The following is a 22,262-nucleotide window of genomic DNA, read 5'->3' on the forward strand; positions in this document are numbered from 1 at the left end:
CTCGCAGAGGCTGGACTAAACCCCATTTTTCAGATAGGAAATAGACTCATGGGCATTTGAGGGAATGTGGTGCGATGAAACCACAGCTTGGCCTGCCTCCAGGCCCCTCATCTTTTTCCAAAGTTGTTAACCTGACCTTGGGCAAAAGGCCTTCTGGCCTTAGGTGATTAGGCCTGGATGCTGTGCCAGGGCCTGGCTCACAGCTGATTCCTGGGATCCCCAAGAGGTACAGGAGACTGGAGGGTGAAGAGATAGTATCCTGTCCAGTGGCCAGCCAAAGCAGAAGAGCTGAGATCCTGGGCACCCTAGCTGGGCTCACATGAGTGCCTATGGTGGGGGTGTCCATTGCTATTGCCAAGGTGCTTTGCCTGCCATTGCTGGAAGGTGGTAGGGAGGTTGGCTGGTGCCAGCCTGCTAAAGAACGAGCAGAAGCTAGAGAGGCAGCCCCAGGCTGGGCCAGAGCCTGACCTTTGCCTTAGTTGGCTCTGTCCCTGGAAGCACTGTGGGACCTTCCAGGAGCTTTGTTACCTACCCCTCCCAGGGCCTGGCAGGTGGGCACTAGGAGTGGGGCCTCCTCGGCATAGATATCTTGCTCTTGGTGTGGCAAGCCCCGCCCATAGTTAGTCTATGTCCATGAAGCGCTCTTTACAAAGAGGAAAACAGGCCCAGAGAAGAACAATATATCATCACCACCAGACTTCCATGAGTGCTTACCATGGACTAAGCCATTGTAAGCATTTTGCTTCCATTTCATCAGTGCTCACATCAGCCCTAGGAGATAGCCGGGAAACTGAAGTGGGGAGCTTGTGTTATTTGCTGAAGGTTCTGTGGCTCTTACTGGCCATTGCTTATGTTAAAAAGAGCAGGGGTTCAAACCCAGCCCTGGGTCCTTCCACCAAGGAATATTCTCCACCATAGGCTCAGTTTTCTCATCTGCAAAGTGGGCACTGTTGCCTCCACCTGGAAGTGAGGTGGGGCGATGGTATTGGAGAAAGCCCAGCAGGGACCTGGCACCCAGTTGATGTTTAACTGACCTCAGCTTCCTCCTCCTCTCTGGAGGGCACAATGGGAGGCCAGGTCCTGGAAGTTGCCAGGTAGCAAACCATAGGTGGCAGGTATGGGAGGGGAGGTCCAGGTAGGCATATCGTGAGAATATCAGGAGTTTGGTGATGGCCTTGGGCTAGTGATTTCCAGTCACATCCTCCCCATTTGAAACTTGTGTATCACGCACTTAGCAGGGGCTTGTGCAGCCCTGAAATGTGAGCCCTTTCTAAGGTTGGTTTCAGCCTTGCTCCCTCCCAGGATTCCCTGGTTCTGAACTTGATCTCCACCAACCCTGGCTAGCACCTAGAGGAAACAAGAGCTGGTATCTGGAAACATTTGTAGCCTTCTTCATCTTGAAAATGAAGGGTGAGTCAGAGAACAGAGTGGCCTCTGGGCAGGTGCCGATGACACAGCCATGCCTGAGATGGCAGGTGTCTCCCTAAACTGCTGGCATTTTTCTGCAAAGCAACGCCATTAACCACACTTCACAGAGGATCTGAGGCTCACAGGCCACACATGACCTGCTGAGGGTCAAATGCTTTCACCAGATAATTAAAATGAGAGCTGGGTTATAAATTTTCCCAGGGAAGCATCCCCATAGAGGAAAGATCAAGGCATAGGAATCATTTTCCCCCTTCTTTTCCAAATGAAACAGCTGAGGCTCACAAGGCCTTTGCCCAGGGTTGTGTGGTGGGCCAGTGATTGGACAAAGATTAAAACCCAGGTCTCTTGAGGCCCCCAGTGGCTCTTCTCTGACACTCCCTTTCCAAAAAGCAGGCTGCTCTAGATTCATTGTCTGGTTTAGCAACCAACGTTCTGTGTAACCTTGGGCAAGGAGCTTGACCTCTCTGTGCTCTGGTTTCTGTAAAAGGGGTCAGTGGTCGCTTTGACCTCGTGGGATTGTGGTTAAGATTCAGTTAATTCATAAAAGGCTTAGCAGGGAGGAGGCCCAACAGGGATGTCACTGGATACCATGGCAGGTAATCTGGGACACAGGTCAAACACTCAGAAAACCACACAGCGCGTTTCAGTAGGATTCCGCTCCTTATTTCCATGTCTTCACACCACCTCGAGATGCAGAGGGCAGCTCAGAGTGACCTCCAGCGAATCTGTCCTCTCTGTGTCGTCTGCAGGGGATTAGTGGGGAGTAAGGGGATGGAGAATTATCCAGGAGTCCTTCAGCCTTGATGGTCCAAGTTCACAGCCCCTTCTGTGCTGGGTGGCCAAAGGGCGGACTCTACACGAGAGCCTCAGGGGACCCTGCGCCAGGCGTCGGAGGCCACGTCGGGTTGCCGCGCTCTGGGTCAGACTGCACCTTGAACGCTCCAGCCTTCCCTGGGGCGTACCGCCCACAGCCGCTGCGACTGGCCGTGGGACCTGCCAGTCTGCGGCTTTGCAGCCAATCCCCGTCTCCCCCCAGGCTACGCCCTCTGTTGCTCTCGCCTCTGTGCCACCGGTCGCGCCAGTTTCCTCGTAGCCCCGCCCTTGGTCCCCAGCGATTGGCCGACAGTTCTGCCTGTTTTCTGCCAAGATTCCTCGCCTGCCTCCAGGCCCTCGCCTCCCAGCGCCTAGCATCCTGCGGGACCCCCGAGGCACCCCAGGCCTCTCCCAATAGCCCCACCTCTGCCCGTCAGCGATTGGCTTCGGGGGCTGCCCATCCGCTTCATACCCGCCAATCACTGACGTTTCCAGCGCTGACTGGCCAGGGAGCAGCCAATCGGGGCGTGGCGTGGACCCCTCCCGTGGCGCGCTCTGGGGGTGCGCGAGGCGGGGCCGTGGCGGCTGGAGGTGGCGGCGGCGGCGACGCGTCCGGGCCGGTGTGGGGGCGCGGGGGGCGCCGGGGGGCGCAAGCGTCAGCGGCCCGCGCTTGTCGTGCCGAACTGAGGTAAGGCACGGGTCCTGTCATGGATCCCGGGGCGAGGGGCGGACGAGGCGGGGCGTGACAGCAGCGTCGCGAGGGCAAGAAGAGGTTAAAGACCCCCCAACCCCACACTCCACGTCTACTGCCCTCTGGGGACTACTGCATCCAGGTCTGAGCCCCTCACCCGCAGCCCACGCACGCCTGACACCATGTCCCTTTTCGTTGACATCCCCCATACACCTGAAACTGTCCTTGCTGACATCTCCCACACCCCTGGGGCCTTGTCCCTGGCGCCCCGCACAACTGGGTCTGACATCCCCCTCACCCACCTGACACCGCGCCCCCACTCACGAACACCCCTCACATCACCTGAGACTGTCCCTGTCGATGACACCCCCACATCCACACCTGAGCCTGTGACTCCTAACTCACGGTCCCGCAACTCACACCTGGACGTGGTCCCGTCCCCCACTGCCTTTCCTCATATCCAGGTATCTGCTCGCTACCCTTGTACCCACTCCCCTGGCAACCTGGGTCCCTCTTCTCAGGGACTTCCCACCCCCCCCCCGGCAACTGCCCTCTGGTCCTGGCAGCCCCACACCTCTGTCTCTGCCCTTTGTCCCCCCTCCTACCCTCTCCCACCTTGGGCTTTCTTCCACGTGCACCTGTGTTCGCACACCCTCTGTAATAATCCCCGCGAATCCCCCAGGTCCTCCAATAGTCCCTCAGGCCTTGGTGTCTCAGGATCGCTGCACCCTCCCCTCCCCAAACAAAAGCTTACCCCAATGTTCATTTCTAACAGTGCTTGACAGTCTATAAAGTGATTTCCGGACCTTAGAATAATCCCATCGGTCAGACGAAACCGGAATCCATTTTACCAGCCACAGACCTAAACCACTTGAATGCTAGAGGCAGACTGTTGCATCCTGGGCATCGCTGACCCTCTGCTGTGGGGACCCACCGCGTCTGGGCCCATCTGTTATGTTTATCTCAGAGGGATTGGCAGGAGTCGTGACTTTGACTCGGTCCGGAAAAGCTTAGCTGGAAGGGACGGCCCCTCTGCCAAGCATGTGTCTCGGAGTCCTGGGGCAGGCTGGCGGTGGAGACGCTACCGGAGGAGGGGGGTCATCATCTTGGGTACCTCCTGCAGGATGCCGGAGAGGGAGTTGCCGGGGCCGGGGCTCCCAGCCCTTGCAGACCGGGGACCCCTCTCAGACACTCCTTGGGCCCTTGAAGCCGATAAACAGAGTAAGGAAACACTCTTTAGAGTGAGGCAAACTACTGTTTCAGCTGTTTAAAGCTAACCTGGAAAACGAGCCTGGGAGCCTGGCGTGGTGCTAGGAATGATTCTTCTGGAACTTTTTAGTTCTCTTGAGTCTGATTTGCAAGCATGCAGCATAGAAGGACAGTGGCTTTGTTGTTGAAAAAGCAATAACGTGCCATTTCCTGTAAAGCTTGCGGAGCATTTCTTATCCCCTCCCACCTCTCCCTGCAAAGACGGTGCCAGAATGTTCCAGAGGGTCATGTCACCTTCAGCTTCTCCTGTGGAAACTGAAGCCATTTGGGTTTTCTGTCCAACTTCAATAGGGGTCATTTAAAACATATCTGGATGTGTATGTATATATGTATGTATATGTGTGTGGGTGTGTGTTGTACACAGTACCTATATGCATGTTTATATACATATTTTATATACACATATTTCTTTTTTTTGTTTTGTTTTGAGGCGGAGTCTCGCTCTGTCGCCCGGACTGGAGTGCAGTGGCCAGATCTCAGCTCACTGCAAGCTCCGCCTCCCGGGTTCACGCCATTCTCCTGCCTCAGCCTCCGGAGTAGGTGGGACTACAGGCGCCCGCCACCTCGCCCGGATAGTTTTTGTATTTTTAGTAGAGACGGGGTTTCACCGTGTTAGCCAGGATGGTCTCCATCTCCTGACCTCGTGATCTGCCCGTCTCGGCCTCCCAAAGTGCTGGGATTACAGGCTTGAGCCACCGCGTCCGGCCTATACACATATTTCATGTGTGTTATATATGTACATGTGTATAAACTTTGACAAGATCATTGAGTATATAGTTTTTGGGGTTTTTTTTTTTTTTGAGAAAGAGTCTTGCTCTGTCGCGCAGGCTGGAGTGCAATGGCGTGATCTTGGCTCAAGGCAACCTCTGCCTCCTGGGTTCATGCAGTTCTCCTGCCTCAGCCTCCCGAGTGGCTGGGATTACAGGCATGTGCCACCACGCCCAGCTCATTTTTGTATTTTTAATAGAAACAGGGTTTCACCATATTGGCTAGGCTGGTCTCGCACTCCTGATCCCAAGTGATCTGCTTGCCTCAGCCTCCCAAAGTGCTAGGATTACAGGCGTGAGCCACCACACCCGGACTATTATATAGTTAAAAACAAAAAATCAAACGGTACAAAAGGGCATGTACTAGAAATCAGGCAGTCTACCCCGTTCATTCTCAGATGCACCTAGTGTTGATAATTTCTTGTGTTTTCTTCCAGAGGTAGTCTATGACTGGGGTGGCAGAAAGGGGTGGGGGGAGGTATATATCCCCCAGCCCTTTTAAACCACTGGTAAATTTGCATTGAACAGACATAGGCATTCTAAGGCCACTCCCCTACTGATGGCTGTTTAAGCTGCAGCCCATATTTAGCTTTTACAAACAGCTGCAATGGATAGACACATGCATTATCATGTACTAAATACACAGTGAACGTATTTGGGCTCCAGCCATGCCCAGACACTTCAGACCCCCCTGTCTTGCCAGCCGTGCCTGTAGTCCACAGTTACTCAGGAGGCTGAGGTGGGAGGATTGCTCGAACCGACGAGTTCAAGGTTGCAGTGAGCTATAATCATGCCACTGCATTCCTCTCCAGCCTGGACGACAGAGCTAGATCCTGTCTCAAAAAAAAAAAAAAAAAAGGGAGGGGGGGCCAAGTCAGAGGGCATATTCATGTAAATAGTTAATATCCCTCCTTCTCCTCTCAACTGTGATGTTGGAAAGCCTGATTCCTCTCCTGCGGCCAGCTCAGTTATTATCAAGTTTTGTGGTCTGTCCCATCGATAGGTAAAAAATAGCACAAGAGAACATCACTTCCATGCTTCCTACCCCTCTCTTAGGTGTTCTGGCTTGTGGGGTAGGGATTAAACATTAGACTTGTTTCTCTGCCAGTCAGACTAAAGTTCAAGAAATATTTGGGGCTGGACGCAGTGGTTCACACTACCCAACACTTTGGGTGGATGAGGCAGGAGTATTGCTTGAGCCCAGGAGTCTGAGACCAGCTCGGACAACATGATGAAACCCCATCTCTATAAAAAAAATTTAAAAATTAGCCAAGCATGGTGGCATGCACAAATGGCCCCAGCTAGTTGGGAGGCTAAAGTGGGAGGACTGCTTGAGCCCAGGAGTTCAGTGCTACAGTGGGCTATGATTGCACCATTGCACTCCAGCCTGGGCAACAGAGCAAGACCCTGTTTTTCTGTTTAAAAAAAAAATTTTTTTTTTTGAGTTCCTGCTCTGTGAAGCTTGTCACTGTAGCAGGGAGCAGTGGTGGTGCTGAGATTTTTGGCTCAAGTTACCTCAGCAAGAACAATTGCTAGAAGAACCATTTAGGTGTTGCTGATTTTTTTTTTTTTTTCCACTTGGGTCTAGGAAAAGAAAGATGAGGGCATCATGAGAGATTGAGACGAGTCAGATGTTAAATCTGTCTGTGAAGCTGTTTTGAGACTCTCTCCAGTTGTCCAATTTCTCACCACTGGTGCCAGATGGAGGGTGTCGTCATACTGAAGTCAGGCCTCTGCCCACGTGTCATACAGTTTTTTTGTCTGTCTCTTCTATTTTGGCAGTTAGACATTAAGAGGGGATTATTGAGACGATCAGAATCATTCACTTGTTTGGGTTTTGCAAGACAGGGCTTTTAAAAATGCATTTGCATTTTTTATTTTAAACATGAAATACTTCTTCATAAAGAGTATATTGGCTGGATGTGGTGGCTCACACCTGTAATCCCAGCACTTTGGGAGGCCGAGGCGGGCAGATCATGAGGTCAGGAGTTCAAGACCAGCATGACCAACATGGTGAAACCCTGTCTCTGCTAAAGAATACAAAAATTAGCCAAGTGTAGTGGCACGTGCCTGTAATCCTAGCTACTCAGGAGGCTGAGGCAGGAGAATCGCCTCAACCCAGGAGGCGGGGGTTGCAGTGAGCCAAGATCATGCCATTGCACTCCAGCCTGGGCAACAGAGTGAGACTCTGTCTCAAAAAAAAAAAAAAGTATATTATGTCGGGCCAGGCATGGTGGCTCACGCCTTTCATCCTAGTACTTTGGGAGGCCGAGGCACACGGATCACTTGAGGTCAGGAGTTCGAGATCAGCCTGGCCAACATGGCGAAACCCCGTCTCTACTAAAAATAAAAAATTAGCTGGGCATGTTGGTGGGCGCCTGTATTCCCAGCTACTCTGGAGACTGAGGCAGGGAGAATTACTTAAACCCGGGAAGCAGAGGTTGCAGTGAGCCAAGATCGTGCCACTGCACTCCAGCCTGGGCGACAGGGCAAGACTCCATCTCAAGAAAAAAATAAAAACAAAAATAGCCAGGTGTGGTGGTGCATGCCTGTAGTCCCAGCTACTCAGGAGACTGAGGCAGGAGAATTGCTTGAACCCTGGAGGCGGCGGTTGCAGTGAGCTGAGATGGCACCACTGCACTCCAGCCTGGGTGACAGAGCGAGACTCAGTCTCAAATAAATAAATACATAAATTAGCTGGCCTTGGCGGCATGCGCCTATAGTCCTAGCTACTTGGGAGGCTGAGGTGGGAGGATCACTTGAGCCCAGGGGATTGAGGCTGCAGTGAGTCATGACTGTGCCACTGCACTCCAGCCCGGGTGACAGTGAGGCTCTGTCTCTTTAAAAAAAAAAAAAAAAAAGTATGTAACGTGTATGTGAAAAGAAAGAAGATTTAACCAATAATGAAATTAGTACTCAGCTCAGGAAGTAGAACGTTGTCCCCTGGAGGCCCCACCCTGTTCACAGAGCTATTTTTAAAATATGCTTGTCAACATTTGTTTTCTTCACTGAGCACCTTTTGCTACAACCATCTTGGGCTGAATGCTTGGATTCCAGGGGCTCAACAAAGTTCTCTGCTGGCCAGATTTTCTGCTGAGCTCTCTGCCAGCCCAGCAGCCTGTGAAGTTCTGGCAGGCAAATGGCTGAGGACAAGCCACCAGCTGAGGGACAGGCCAACACTTGGAGGCTTGGCCTCAGATCCCTGCATATTCATTTCCTGTGGCTGCCATAATAAATTACCACAAACTGGGGGGCTTCAGACAACAGAAATATATCCTGTCATAGTTGTGGAGGCCTGAAGTCCAAAATCAAGGTGTCAACAGGGCTGGTTCCTTCTGGAGGCTCTGAGGGAGTCCTTCCCAGGCCTTTCTCCAGGCAAACCTTGGAGTTCTTGACTCGTGGCTACATCACTCCAGTCTGCCTTTGTATTCAAGTGGCTTTCTCCCTGTTGTGTGTCTCTTTGTGTCCTCTCTCTTTTTTTTTTTTTTAGAGATGGGGTCTTGCTATGTCGTTCACACTGGAATGCAGTGATATGATCATAGTTCACTGCAACCTCTAACTCTTTGGCTTAAGTGATTCTCCTGCTTCAGCCTGCTGAGTAGCTGGGACTATAGGTGCAGGCCACCACTTCTGGATCTCCTCTTCTTTTTTTTTTGTTTTTTGAGACAGGGTCTCTCTCTGTTGCCCAGGCTGGAGTGCAGTGGTGCGATCTCTGCTCACTGCAACCGCTGCCTCCTGGGTTCAAGTGATTCTCCTGCCTCAGCCTCCCAACTAGTTGGGGTTACAGGCATGTGCCACCATATCCAGCTAATTATTATTATTATTATTATCTTTTTTTTTTTTTGAGACTGAGTCTTGCTCTGTCGCCCAGGCTGGAGTGCAGTGGCGTGTTCTCGGCTCACTGCAAGCTCCGCCTCCCAGGTTCACGCCATTCTCCTGCCTCAGCCTCCCCAATAACTGGGACTACAGGCGCCCGCCACCACACCTGGCTAATGTTTTGTATTTTTTTTTTTTTTTTTTTTTTTTGAGACAGAGTCTCGCTCTGTCGCCCAGGCTGGAGTACAGTGGCCGGATCTCAGCTCACTGCAAGCTCCGCCTCCCGGGTTCCCGCCATTCTCCTGCCTCAGCCTCCCGAGTAGCTGGGACCACAGGCGCCCGCCACGTCGCCCGGCTAGTTTTTTGTATTTTTTAGTAGAGACGGGGTTTCACCGGGTTAGCCAGGATGGTCTCGATCTCCTGACCTCGTGATCCGCCCGTCTCGGCCTCCCAAAGTGCTGGGATTACAGGCTTGAGCCACCGCGCCCTGGCCTTGTATTATTTTTAGTAGAGACGGGTTTTACCGTGTTAGCCAGGATGATCTCGATCCCCTGACCTTGTGATCCGCCCGCCTCGGCCTCCCAAAGTGCTGGGATTACAGGCATGAGCCACTGCGTCCAGCCTTTTTTTATTTTTTTAGACAGAGTTTCACTCTTGTTGCCCAGGCTGGAGTACAACAGTGCAATCTCAGCTCACCGCAACCTCCACCTCCCAGGTTCAAGCCATTCTCCTGCTTCAGCCTCCCAAGTAGCTAGGATTACAGGTGTGCACCACCACATCCAGCTAGTTTTTGTATTTTCAGTAGAGACAGGGTTTTACGATGTTGGCCAGGCTGGTCTCGAACTCCTGACCTCAAGTGATCCGCCCAACTTGGCCTCCCAAAGTGCTGGGATTACAGACGTGAGCCACTCCTGGCCGATCCCCTCTTCTTATAAGGACACTAGTCCTTGAGTTTAGGGCCCACCCTAAATCTCAGGGTGAACTCATCTTAAGATCCTTAGCTGATTGCATCTGCAAAGACCCTATTTCCAAAGAAGACCACGTTCTGAGGTTCCAGGTGGACATGGAATTTGGGGGGATGTCATTCAACCCCTATACTTGCTGAGCCAGTATTTCCAACAGGACATTATTAAGGGAAATGCTTGTTCAGGTGCCTCTGTTACTTCAGGAAGAATAGGCCAGTGGGGTCAGACACGTTCCTCAGCCCCTCCAGACGGCTCATGTTGGCAACTTCGCTTACTAATCTGTCTCCCTTGGAAGGTGGAGGCATCTAGATGGTCTAAGCCAGCAAGGACCTGGACTAGTGAATGCATAACGTCTTTTTTTTTTTTTTTAATACAGGGTCTCACTTTGTTGCTCAGGCTGGAGTGCAGTGGCAAGATCACAGCTCACTGCCACCTTGAATTCCTGGGCTCAAGTGATCCTCCTGCCTCAGCCTCCCAAGTAGCTGGGACTATAGGCACACACCACCATGCCCGGCTAATTTTTAATTTTTTTGTAGAGACAGGGTCTCTCCATCCTTCCCAGGCTGGTCTCAAACCCCTGGGTTCAAGCCATCCTCCCGCCTCAGCCTCCCAAAGTGCTGGGATTAGAGGTGTAAGACACCGCGCCCAACTCCACGTGTATACATCTTAATTTTGCTTTCTGGTCTGTGAGCTTGGTCCTGTGATTATCTCCTGTTGATACCCGGTCTCAGAAGGATGGCACAGACACACATCAGACCACCACTCAGTGATTGGAGTACCATATTGGTCAGTCTTGAGGAGAGGCTGGGGTGCTATGGTCTGATCTTCAGGGGGCCAGGGAGATTTTCAGGAAGCTCTGGGAGATCTGAAGTTAATGAGGAATTAACCATATGGCAGAGCCAAGGGCTAGCAGAAAGCAAAATTAGGGCTGGCGTGGTGGCTCACACCTGTAATCCCAGCACTTTGGGAGGCCAAGGTGGGTGGATTACCTGAGGTCAGGAGTTTGAGACCACCCTGGCCAACATGGTGAAACTGTCTCTACTAAAAATGTAAAAATTAGCCAGTTGTGGTGGCGGGCGCCTGTAATCCCAGCTACTCAGGAGGCTGAGGCAGGAGAATCACTTGAACCTGGGAGGCGGAAGTTGCAGTGAGCCGAGATTGCACCACTGCACTCCAGTCTAGGCGACAAAGCGAGAATCTGTCTCAAAAAAAAAAAAAAAAAAAAAAGACTAAAAACATAAAAATAAAGGAATGTTCTTTGACGAGCAGCCGGACAAGTCATCTAAGTTTTGTTTCACATTGTAGGAAGATTAACCTGTGGGGGGATGCTCAGCCTGGCATGGGGCGACCCAGGATGAATGAGGGTCTTCAGGTGGTGAGATTGGGCAAATGGGATCTTGCTGTGTTGCCCAGGCTGATCTCCGATTCCTGGGCTCAGGCTGTCCTCCCACCCCAGCCTCCCAAAGTGCTGGCTGGGATTACAGGTGTGAGCCACCGTGCCTGGTGAATATGTACTTCAATCACCGATCATGGGGAAGCCAAGTGTCAGTGTCTTGAAAGCATGCTCAGTAGGCCAGGGCCGTGTTAAATGGGATTTGCCCCAGCCCCGTCTGATTCCTCATTAGGAAGAACGATACTTACCAACACTTGTCACCCACTTGAATGGCACTATCCTGTGATGATGGTGACAGATGAGGAAATCAAGGAATGGGGAGGTTTATTTTTCACTTTGAATTTGTTGTTTGTTTGTTTTTTCAGAATCTCACTGTGTTGCCCAGGCTGGAGTGCAGTGGCCTGATCTTGGCTCACTGCAGCCTCTGTCTCCTGGGCTCAAGTGATTCTCATGCCTCACCTCCTAAGTAGCTGAGATTACAGGCACCTGCCACCACGCCCAGCTAATTTTTGTATTTAGCCAGGCGTGGAGACAGGGTTTCGCCATGTTGGCCAGGCTGGTCTCAAACTCCTGGCCTCAAGTGATCTGCTGCCTCGGCCTCCCAAAATGCTGGGATTACAGGCATGAGCCACCTCACTCAGCCGAAAATTTTTTTTAGAGACAGGATCTTGTTCTGTTGCCGAGGCTGGAGTGCAGTGGTGTGATCACAGTGTATGCAGCCTTGACCTCCTGGGTTCAAGTGATCCTTCCACCTCAACCTCCCAAGTAGCTGAGACTATAAGTGTGCGCCACCATACCTGGCTAATTTGTTTATTTTATAGAGACAGGGCCTCACTGTGTCACCCAGACTGGAGTGCAGTGGTGGGATCATAGCTCACTGCAGCCTTGAACTCCCAGCCTCAAGTGGTCCTCCTGCCTTGGCCTCCTAAAGTGCTGAGATTATAGGTGTGACCCACTGTATGTGACCTATGTGGAAGTTTAGTGACACATCCAGTGTGTCACATGCTAGACCCCATCTTCCCACAATACAGTGTGGGTGGCAGGCAGCTTGTGCATGCTGCTGTGTGGCCATGAGGAAGAGAATGGTTGAAGGGGTGTATTCTTGCTGCTGTGGGAGGGATGGCTGAAGGGCAGGAGGATGGTACAGCAACAGGTAAAAGCACCTGTCTGCAGGTGTTATGTTTCTGCTTCCTTGCTGGGCATGGACACTGAGTGTGATGCAGACCCTTGCCTTCCAGGGACCCCCGCCTTCCAGGGACCCCCCAGCCTGGTTGTGGGGAAGCAAGTGGAGAGTGGCCCCTCAAGTGCAGTAGAGAACCACAGACTGCTCAGTGCAGGGCAGAGCAGTTAACTCTGGGGGCAGCGAGGCCACAACATTTAGGAGCTTTGAAGGATGCAGAGAAATTTGCCGGGATTGGAGACTGCGGCCAAAGCAAAACTTGGCATGTCCAAGGAATTAATTCACTTGTCCAGCAAATAGTTGTTGAAGGCCAACTGAGTGTGGATTGTTGTGTCAGGTTCTGTGTGGTAAGAACATAGGATTTTTTTTTTTTTTTTTTTTTTTTTTTTTTTTTTTTTTGAGATGAGGTCCTTCACTATCACCCAGGCTGGAGTACAGTGGCATGATCTCGGCTCACTGCAACCTCTGTCTCCTAGGTTCAAGCAATTCTTCTGCCCCAGCCTCCAGAATAGCTGGAATTACAGATGTGCATCACCATGCTGGCTAATTTTTGTATTTTTAGTAGAGATGGGGTTTCACCATGTTGGCCAGGATAGCCTTGAACTCCCGACCTTAAATGATCCACCTGCCTTGGCCTCCCAAACTGCTGGGATTATCGGCGTCAGCCACTGCGCCCAGCTAATTTTCGTATTTTTATAGAGACAGGGTTTTACCATGTTGCCCAGGCTGGTCTTGAACTCGTGGCCTCAAGTGATCTGCCCACCTTGGCCTCCCAAAGTGCTGGGATTACAGGCATGGGCCACCAGGCCCGACCAAACATAGGGCTTTTGAGGTGAGGTCAGTTACTGAAGTAGACTCTCTTGGTGGAGGGATGTGAGTACCATTCAGTACCTTGGATTGTTTTAGATCACATCTAATGGCCTTTGGTGACAGGTGTGGGTAGCACTGTCTGCAAGGACAGAGAACAGCAATTGATCATAGAATTTCCTGGATCTTTCAGGGTGTTTAACCCACAGAGACCGCAAAAGGGTTGCTGTAACCAAAGATTGTCTGAAAGGCACACAGGAGCGAATGCAGCAGGAAGAAACTCCCCATTTGTGAGGCAGTCTGTGGGGTCGGGGTTAACAGGGAGCAGCCATTATGTAAGATGTGCGCGGATCCCTTAGGCAGAGTTAATGCCTATTAACTAGAAAAGAAAACAGCCTTTATCAAAGACTGGCAGATAGGATGTTAATTGGCTTCCGTTTACTGAGAGATTACAGGATCTGTTTCACGGCTGCTTATAATAAACTCCATCCACAGAGAAACTGTCCCCACCCCCCAACGTTTGTGCAAACATTTCCTGAGTCCCAAGGGGTGGAGCTGGCAGTTGTATGGTGGTCCCCACAAGGTAACAGCCTAAATGGTGGGCCTGTCTTATGGCTGGTTGGGAAGGTATGAGACAGGCTCAAGGGAATCAGGCACATGTGCATATGAGTGTGTGTGTGTGAGAGTGCATGTGAGAGTCTGAGTATGCGTGTGTGTGTGAGTGTATGTGTGAGCGAGTGTGTGTGTGTATGTGTGAATGTGTGAGTGCATGTGAGAGTGTGAATATGCATATATGTGTGTGTGAGTGCATGTGTGAGCAAGTGTGAGTGTGTATATGTGTGAGTGTGTGTGTATTAGGATAACCCGTGCACATGGGGCTTATAGGATGCTTTAACGGTGCTGTGGTTCACACCTGTAATCCCAGCACTTTGGGAGGCAGAGGCAGGTCAATTGCTTGAGGCCAGGAGTTTGAGACCAGCCTGGGCAGTATAGCAAGACCCCGTCTCTACTAAAAATAATTTTAAAATTAGCCGGGCATGATAGTGTACACTCATAGTCCTAACTACTCAGAGGCTAAGGTGGGAAGATCACTTGAGCCCAAAAGATGGAGGCTGCAGTGAGCTATGATCTTACCACTGCATTTCAACCTGGGTGACAGAGTGAGACCCTGTCTTGAAAAAACAAGTAGCTTGTCCTCCCCTCTCCCAAGCAACTGCCAACTTGCTTGGAACCAGTGTTCCCATTGCTCTGGAGGTTCTATGCCAGAGCTGGTGTGTGATCATGAGTTATCGAAGATCCCATGCTCCAGGTTCACTGTTTCCTGAATAATGCTGTTTAGTAAGTCATTTCCCACATCATCCCCCCATGCCCCGCCGAGCTTTGTTTTTTGTTTGATGAACAGAAAGACTGCATGAACAGAAACAGCATGGGAAAAGATACACATATGTTATTTGGGGCTGGCCCCCCGTGCCTGGCCGCTGGTTGTCACCCTTGTGGGGACACCTGAATCCTAGTTGAGAAAGCTCTGGCGTTCTAGGTACTCACGAAAGGTACCTAGAGTGAATGTGGCAAGGCTGGGTCTCCTAGAGCCACAGGACACTGTCATCTGTGGTTGTAAATACTGTGTGGTGCTGGGGGAGTACGAGGTACCTACCCCAACACAGCATACGAGTCAGGACTCTGGCAGGTGCAAGTGACAGAAACCCATCCTATGCTGACTGAACCGGAAAGAGTGCTTCCTGGGCTCCATGACAGCAAAGTCCGTGTGCTTTTGGCACCACTGGCTTCCAGATCACCCTAGCCTGCAGGTATCCTCCTCCGCCTCCTGGCCTTGCTCTGCCCCCTAACTCTGTGTCAACTCTGCCCAACCTCACACCCTACTGGCTTCCCCTCCCCTGAAGAAAGAGGACTTCTCCAGCCTGATGGTTCCCTTAAAAGTCCCAGGTCTCGGTCTTTGGGGGCAGCACCCTGAACCTAGGGGAGTATGAAGTCTCATTACCTGACTATGGTCACCTGGGTCACCCTGGTGTCAAGCAGAGGATCAGCCCCAATTTCTCCATAGTGACAAGGAGCAGAGCGAGTGGTTTCCCAGAATGCTGTCCTCAGAAGGGACGGCCACTGTGAGTGTGGACCAACTGTAGAGCTTCAGTGCCTCCTCCAGGCTTTCGTCACTGCTAAGATCACCAACAGGTATTCTCGGCCGGGCGCCGTGGCTCACACCTGTAATCCCAGCACTTTGGGAGGCCGAAGCAGGTGGATACCTTGAGGTCAGGAGTTTGAGACCAGCCTGCCCAACATGGCGAAACGCTGTCTCTACTAAAAAAAAATACAAAAATTGGCCAGATGTGGTGGTATGTGCCTGTAATCCCAGCTACCCGGGAGGCTAAGGCACGAGAATCACTTGAACCCAGGAGGCAGAGGTTGCTGTGAGCCGAGATCATGCCACTGCACTCCAGCCTGGGCGACACAGCGAGACTCCGCCTCAAAAGACAAAACAAAACAGGTGTTCTCCACAGGTGGGAGGAAAGTGGGAAAGAACAAGCTGAACACATCCACCCACAAAGCCCATCCATTCAACTCCCCAGGGAATTACAAATTGCTTGCCTGCCCCACTCCCAGGCTTGGCGTCCACTGGCCTGGAAGGGGGTATGGCAGAGGTGTTTTGTTTGCACTGTTTAAACATTTTAAATCGAGGCATAGCTTACATAGAGTAAAGAACATAAATCCTAAGTGTATATATAGCTCAGTGAATTTTTACATATATATTCATCCTTGGAACCAGATCAAGACAGTTTTCAAGACTGTAGCTGGCTCCTTCCTGCCCCCTCCCTGATATACCCCCGAGAGGTAACCAGTATTCTAATCTTTATCACCATAGATGTGTTTCGTACTTACATTTCTTAAAAATGGTGGTAGTCTGGGCATGATGGCTCATGTCTGTAATTCCAGCACTTTGGGAGGCAGAGGCTGGAGGATGGCTTGAGCTCAGGAGTTCAAGACCAGCCTGGGCAACATAGTAAGACCCCGTCTCTATAAAAAATTTAAAATTTAGCTGGGCATGGTGGCCCACACCTACTTAGGTAGCCCCAGCTACTTAGGAGGCTGAGGTAGGAGGATCATTTGAGCCAGGGAGTTGGAGGTTGCAGTGAGCCATGATCGTGCCACTGCACTCCAGCCTAGGTGGCAGAGCGTGACCCTATCTCAAAAATAAATAAATAAATAAAAATGTAAAATACACAGTACTTAAAAATTGACATTTTTAATTGTTCAGTTCAGTGGCATTAAGTACATCTGCACTGTTGTGCAACCATCATCACCATTCGTCTCCACAACTCTTCCATCTTACAAAACTGAAACTGTCCCTATTAAACAGTAACTCTCTGTTCCCCCACTCCCAGCCCCTGGCACCTGCCATTCTGCTTTCTGTCTCTATGAATGTGATGACTCTAGGGACATCGTATAAGTGGATTCGTACAGTATTTGTCCTTTTGTGACTGGCTCATTTCACTCAGCATGACATCCCCAGGGTCCATCTGTGTGGTGGCAGGTATCAACATTTGGATGTGTACAAAACATTTTGTTTACTGAGCTTAACTGTTAGACAGAATCATTCAGTATGCAGCTGGGCACAATGGCTCAACCTGTAATCCCAGCACTTTGGGAGGCCGAGGTGGGCAGATCACCTGAGGCCAGGAGTTCGAGACCAGCCTGGCCAACATGGTGAAACCCCATCTTTACTAAATACAAAAAATGAGCTGGGTGTGGTGGTGCACACCTGTAATCCCAGCTACTCGGGAGGCTGAGACATGAGAATCGCTTGAATCTGGGAGGTGGAGGTTGCAGTGAGCTAAGATCGCACCATTGCACTCCAGCCTGGGCAATAGAGTGAGACTCTGACTCAAAAAAAAGAATCATTCAATATGCAACCTTTTGTGTCTGGCTTCTGCCTCTTCACTGGTGTGTCTGTGAGATCCATCTGCGTTGTCATGTGTAACAGCAGTTTGGTGTGTTACCTAGTGTCCCATCATGGGATATACCACATCTGTGTTCCCATTCTCCTGTGGGCGGTCTTTGGGGTTGTGTCCATAGAGTGTGCTCATCATTGCCATGATATGCTGCTGGGCAGGTCTTCAAAGCTCCCAGGGCTGTATATGGGGAGACTGGAGGGAGAGGCCTCTATGGCTGGTGTGGCTTGTAGGAATCTTGGCTGCACTGGGCAGAAGCAGGGGTCTGGAGGCAGGAGACCCAGCCGGCATTGGGCAGTGGTGGTACTTTTTGTCTTCCTACAAGCACAGCCTGCAAAGGCCCACTTGCATTCAGCATGAACGTGCACGTGCCTGACACAGCCTCAGCCTCTTTGTTTCCCTGGTCAGCCTGAGCTCACTCCAGCCTTGGGTTCTTTCTTCTTGCTGTTCTCCCTCCCTGGTGTACTCCTTCCCTTCCAGATCCCAGTTTCCTTCCAGATCCCAGGACAGACTCCTTTCCCCCACCCCATGTCCCTCCTCCCACACAGACTCTGTGCACATGGTCATCCCTGTGTGGGTCATTTGCAGTACCGACTGAGCCCGTGAAGGTGTGCCTCCGCAGAGCATGTACGCAGCAAGCATGCAGTGCACAAAGGGAGTGACATCCAGCAGCTAATCTGATTCCAAGTAACCTAGTAGGAAGGGAAAGATCCATAAGAAAAGGGAGACCCAAGGTCATGAACATTGCCTGAGTCAGCCCAGGGTGTACCCAGGCTCCTACCACCATGTTATCCTGCCAGAGCAGAGAAGGGCCTTCCAGGGTCGGTGGGAACCTGGGCAGGTTTTTGTATGTGTGTCAAAATGCACATAACTTAAAAGTTACCATTGTGAGCTTTTTTTTTTTTTTTTTTTTTTTTTGATGAAGTCTTGCTCTTGTCCCCTAGGCTGGAGTGCAATGGCGCAATCTCGGCTCATTGTGAGCCTTTTAAAGTGAACTATTCAGTGGTATATAGTACAATCACAGTGCTGTGCAACCACTGCCTTCATCTGATTTCAGAACTTGGTTTTTATTATTATTATTTTTTAGACAGAGTCTTGCTGTGTCGCCCAGGCTGGAGTGCAATGGCACGATCTCGGCTCACTGCAACCTCCACCTCCCAGGTTCAAGCGATTCTCCTGCCTCAGCCTCCCGAGTAGCTGGGATTACAGGCACGCGCCATCACACCCAGCTAATTTTTGTATTTTTAGTAGAGACAGAGTCTCACCATGTTAGCCAGGGTGGTTTTGAACTCATGACTTCAAGTGATCTGCCTGCTTCGGCCTCCCAAAGTGCTGGGATTACAGGTGTGAGCCACCACACCTGGCCAATTTCAGAACATTTTAATCATCCCCAAAAGGAAATCCCATCCCCATTAGCAGTCACTCCCCATTCCACAGCCCCCATCCCCTAACAACCACCCATCTGGTTTCTGTCTCTATGGATTTGCCTGTTCTGGGCATTTCATGTCAATGGAACCTCACACTATGTGGCCTTTTGTGTCTGGCTTCTCTACTCAATATTGTGTTTTTGAGGTTCATCTATGTTGTAGCATGGATCAGTGCTTCATTCCTTTTTATGGCTGACTAGTATTCCGTTGTGTGAACATTTCGTCTGTCCATTCATCTGTTGACGAGCAGTTGGGTCGCTTCCACTTTTTGGCTGTTGTGAATCTTACTGCTAGGAGCATTCATGTACAAGTTTCATTGTTGTTGATATTGTTTCTATTGTGTTGGGGTCTCACTATGTTGCCCAGGCTGGTCTTGAACTCCTAGCCTCAAGCATCCTCCTGCTTTAGCCTCCCAAAGTGCTGGGATTATGGGTGTGAGCCACCATGACCAGCCCCATGCAAAAGTTTTGTGTGGACCCTTTGGTTCTGTGCCTGGGGGTTGAATTGCTGGGCCACAGTGGTATCTCCCTGTGTAACTTGTGAAGGAACCTCCAGGCTGATTTCCACAATGGCTGCCCCATCTAACATTCCCAGCATACAAGGACACCAGTTTCTCCACTTGCTCACCTGGCAGGTTTTAGCCAGATGCTTGGCAGGATGGGAGTCATTAGGAGAAGGCATGTTCCGCATGTGTAGGCTTGCCAGCCAGTGCTGGGGTGGGATGGTGAGACCAGCTGTCAGATGAGGAGGTCGAGGTCCTGGGAGCTGGTACACCTGCCTGAGGTTGTTCATCTGGTGAAGAGCAGAGTGGGCTTGAACCTGTGACCCTGCCTTGAAGTTCACAAAGGGAAATGCTTCCTCAGCTGGTGACTGAGGGCAAAGAGTCACTGCTTGTGCCCCAGCAGTGACATTTTAGGGATAAGGACAGCCCCACCCGCCACCCATTGGATCTATGAGTAAGGAGACAGAAAAGAAGGAAGCAAGGGGAGGGGCCCTCACCCAGAAGTACAGCATCCTCTTCCTTCATTTGGACCAGGGTCAGGGACTCAGGGTTCTGCTGAAGAAAGAGGTCCCTCCCAAACGAGGCACAGTGGCTCACAGCAGTAATCCCAACACTTTGGGAGGCTGAGGTGGGAGGATCACTTGAGGCCAGGAGTTCGAGACTAGCCTGGGCAACATAGCAAGACCTCATCTCTACAAAAAAATTAAGAAATTAAGTCTAGGCGTGGTGGTGCATGCCTGTAATCCCAGCACTTTGGGAGGTCAAGGTGAGCAGATCGCATGAGCTTAGTTTGAGACCACCCTGGGCTACATGGTGAAACCCCGTCTCTATGAAAAATACAAAAATTAGCTGGGCTTGGTGGTAGACATCAGTGGTCCCAGCTACTCAGGAAGCTAAGGCAGGAGGGTCTCTTGAGCCCAGGAGATCAAAGCTGCAGTGACCTGAGATTGCACTACTACACTCCAGCCTGGGCAACAGAGAGAGAGACCCTATTTAAAAAAAAAAAAAAAAAAAAAAGGAGGGAGGGAGGGAAATTGACCAGGCATGGTGGTACACATGTGTAGTCCCAGCTAGTCAGGAAGCTGAGGCAGGAGTTTGAGGAATCCCTTGAGTCCAGGAGTTTGAAGTTACAATGAGCTGATTATGCCATTGCACTCCTACCTGGGTGACAGAGCGAGACCCTGAAAAGAAAAGAGAGAGAGAGAGAGAGAAGAAAGAAAAGAAAGGAAGAAAGGAGGGAGGGAGGGAGGAACAGAGGAACGGAGGAAAGGAGAAATGCTGTCCCCGCAGACTTGTCATCGGGGCACATTTCTGCCAAGTGGCCCTGGGGTGACTTTCCAGCACTGGACCTATAAGGAACCACAGGGACAACCAGTATGACCAGTCTGGCAGGGGGTGATGACAAGAGGAAGTGACACCCCAACAACAGAACCTGGAAACAAGCTGTTTCCAGTGCCAGTTGGCCGGTCTGTTTTTAAATAAACGGAAGCATATTTCATGTTTTTTCCTTATAGTGTTCCTGGCAGTGTCATGGGACACTCAGGTGGTACCACTAATTCTGACAACCTCTTCTCGCTTGGGAAGCCAAGGTGGGGCTGATGGGTGTAAACCACCTGTCCCTTACAGTGACAAAGAGGAGAATGCCACTGAGGGTGGGGGTCATGGGAACCAGGGCTTCCTCCCACAACCCATCCAAGCCTCCCTGTCCCAGGAAATGACCTCACCACCTCCAGGTCTCAGGCAGAACCTGGATAGGCTCGTGAGGCGCCTGCCACCTCCCTCCACCAAAGCCTACCATCCAGGCCCCACGCTGTCACCTGAGTGGTCCCGTGGTGTCCTCTGGCTTCCCTGCCTCACTGTCCTTTTCGCTCCTTTAGCCGAGTGACCTCTGTCCTGGAGACCCACTCCCTCTCTCACTAGCTCCATGGCATTTTGTGGCTGGAATGCGGCTCTGCCATGCCTTGGACACTGCCCCTCAGGGAGGTCGACCTGATCACCTGGTCGCTGGTCGCAAGTCTGGGTATACATTGCCATGGGAGTGATCAGCCTCCTGGGACCACTCCCACCAGGGCTGGCAGCTCTAGTGACTGCTTATTTGACGTCAGCCTGACGTCCACCTCCCGTCACTCCCCTGGCCACTAGGCCAGTTGGTCCTCTTCCCTTGTGACAGCCTGTGTCCACTTCCTGTTGCCGCCGTAACCACCACGGACGTGGAGGCGTAAAGCAACACATTTGTCATCTTTAGGTTCTGGACATCAGGAGTCTAAACTGGGAGTGCAGGGCTGGGTTTCTTCTGGAGGCTCAAGAAGAGAATCTGTGTCTTTGCCTTTCCCAGCTTCTATCCCCTGGGGCCTCTCCCTCCAACTCTAAAGCCAGCAGCGGAGCGCACTCACATCTCCTCCAACTCTCCTGCCTTTATCTTTGTTCTTTCTGGTCCTTTTCCTTTTCCTTTCCTTTCCTGACAGAGTCTTGCTCCATCACCCAGGCTGGAGTGCAGTGGCGCAACCTCCACCTCCCGGGTTCAGGCAATTCTTATGCCTCAGCCACCCAAGTAGCTGGGGCTACAGGAATGTGCCACCACACCCAGCTAATATTTGTATTTTTTGAAAGAGACAGGGTTTTGCCATGCCGACCAGGCTGGTCTCGATGCCTGACCTCAACTGATCCACCTGCCTTGGCCTCCCAAAATGCCGGAATTACGGGCATGAGCCACTGATCTTGGCCTTTTCTTTTTTTTTTTTTTTTGAGACAAAGTCTTGCTGCGTCGCCCAGGCTGGAGTTCGGTGGTGTGATCACACCTCACTGCAGCCTCCAACTCCTGGGCTCAAGCCATCCTCCCATCTTGGCCTCCTACAGGTATGTGCCACCATGCCCAGCTAATTTTTGTTGTTGTTGAGATGGAGTCTCCCTCTGTCACCCAGGCTAGAGTATAGTGGGGCGATCTCGGCTCACTCGGCGCCACCATACCCAAGCTAACTTTTTTTTGTATTTTTAGTAGAGGTGAGGTTTCACCATGTTGGCCAGGCTGGTCATGAACTCTTGACCTCAGGTGATCCACCTGCCTCGGCCTCCCAAAGTGCTGGTATTATAGGCGTGAGCCACTGCGCTCAGCCACACCCAGCTACTTTTTAAATTTTTTGTACAAATGGGGTCTCACTGTGTTACCCAGGCTGGTCTCACCTGGCCCTCAAGCGATCTTCCCACCTCCCAAAGTGCTGAGATTACAAGGCGTGAGCCAC

At 51.2% G+C, this 22,262-nt stretch overlaps 1 protein-coding gene across 2 annotated transcripts in view; it reads left to right on the forward strand.

Annotated features, from left to right (window-relative positions):
- The first annotated feature begins 2,804 nt into the window (after positions 1-2,804).
- The window catches only part of SLC25A42 (solute carrier family 25 member 42), a 49,901-nt gene continuing 30,443 nt past the window's right edge, over positions 2,805-22,262 (forward strand). For both annotated transcript variants that reach the window (XM_010386689.2, XM_010386690.2), the window contains exon 1: positions 2,805-2,929. The gene's annotated coding sequence lies outside the window, so the exon portion shown is untranslated. The remainder of the gene's footprint in view (positions 2,930-22,262) is intronic.

The sequence above is a fragment of the Rhinopithecus roxellana genome, chromosome 8 (genome assembly GCF_007565055.1).
Source record: "Rhinopithecus roxellana isolate Shanxi Qingling chromosome 8, ASM756505v1, whole genome shotgun sequence".
Taxonomy (NCBI): domain Eukaryota; kingdom Metazoa; phylum Chordata; class Mammalia; order Primates; family Cercopithecidae; genus Rhinopithecus; species Rhinopithecus roxellana.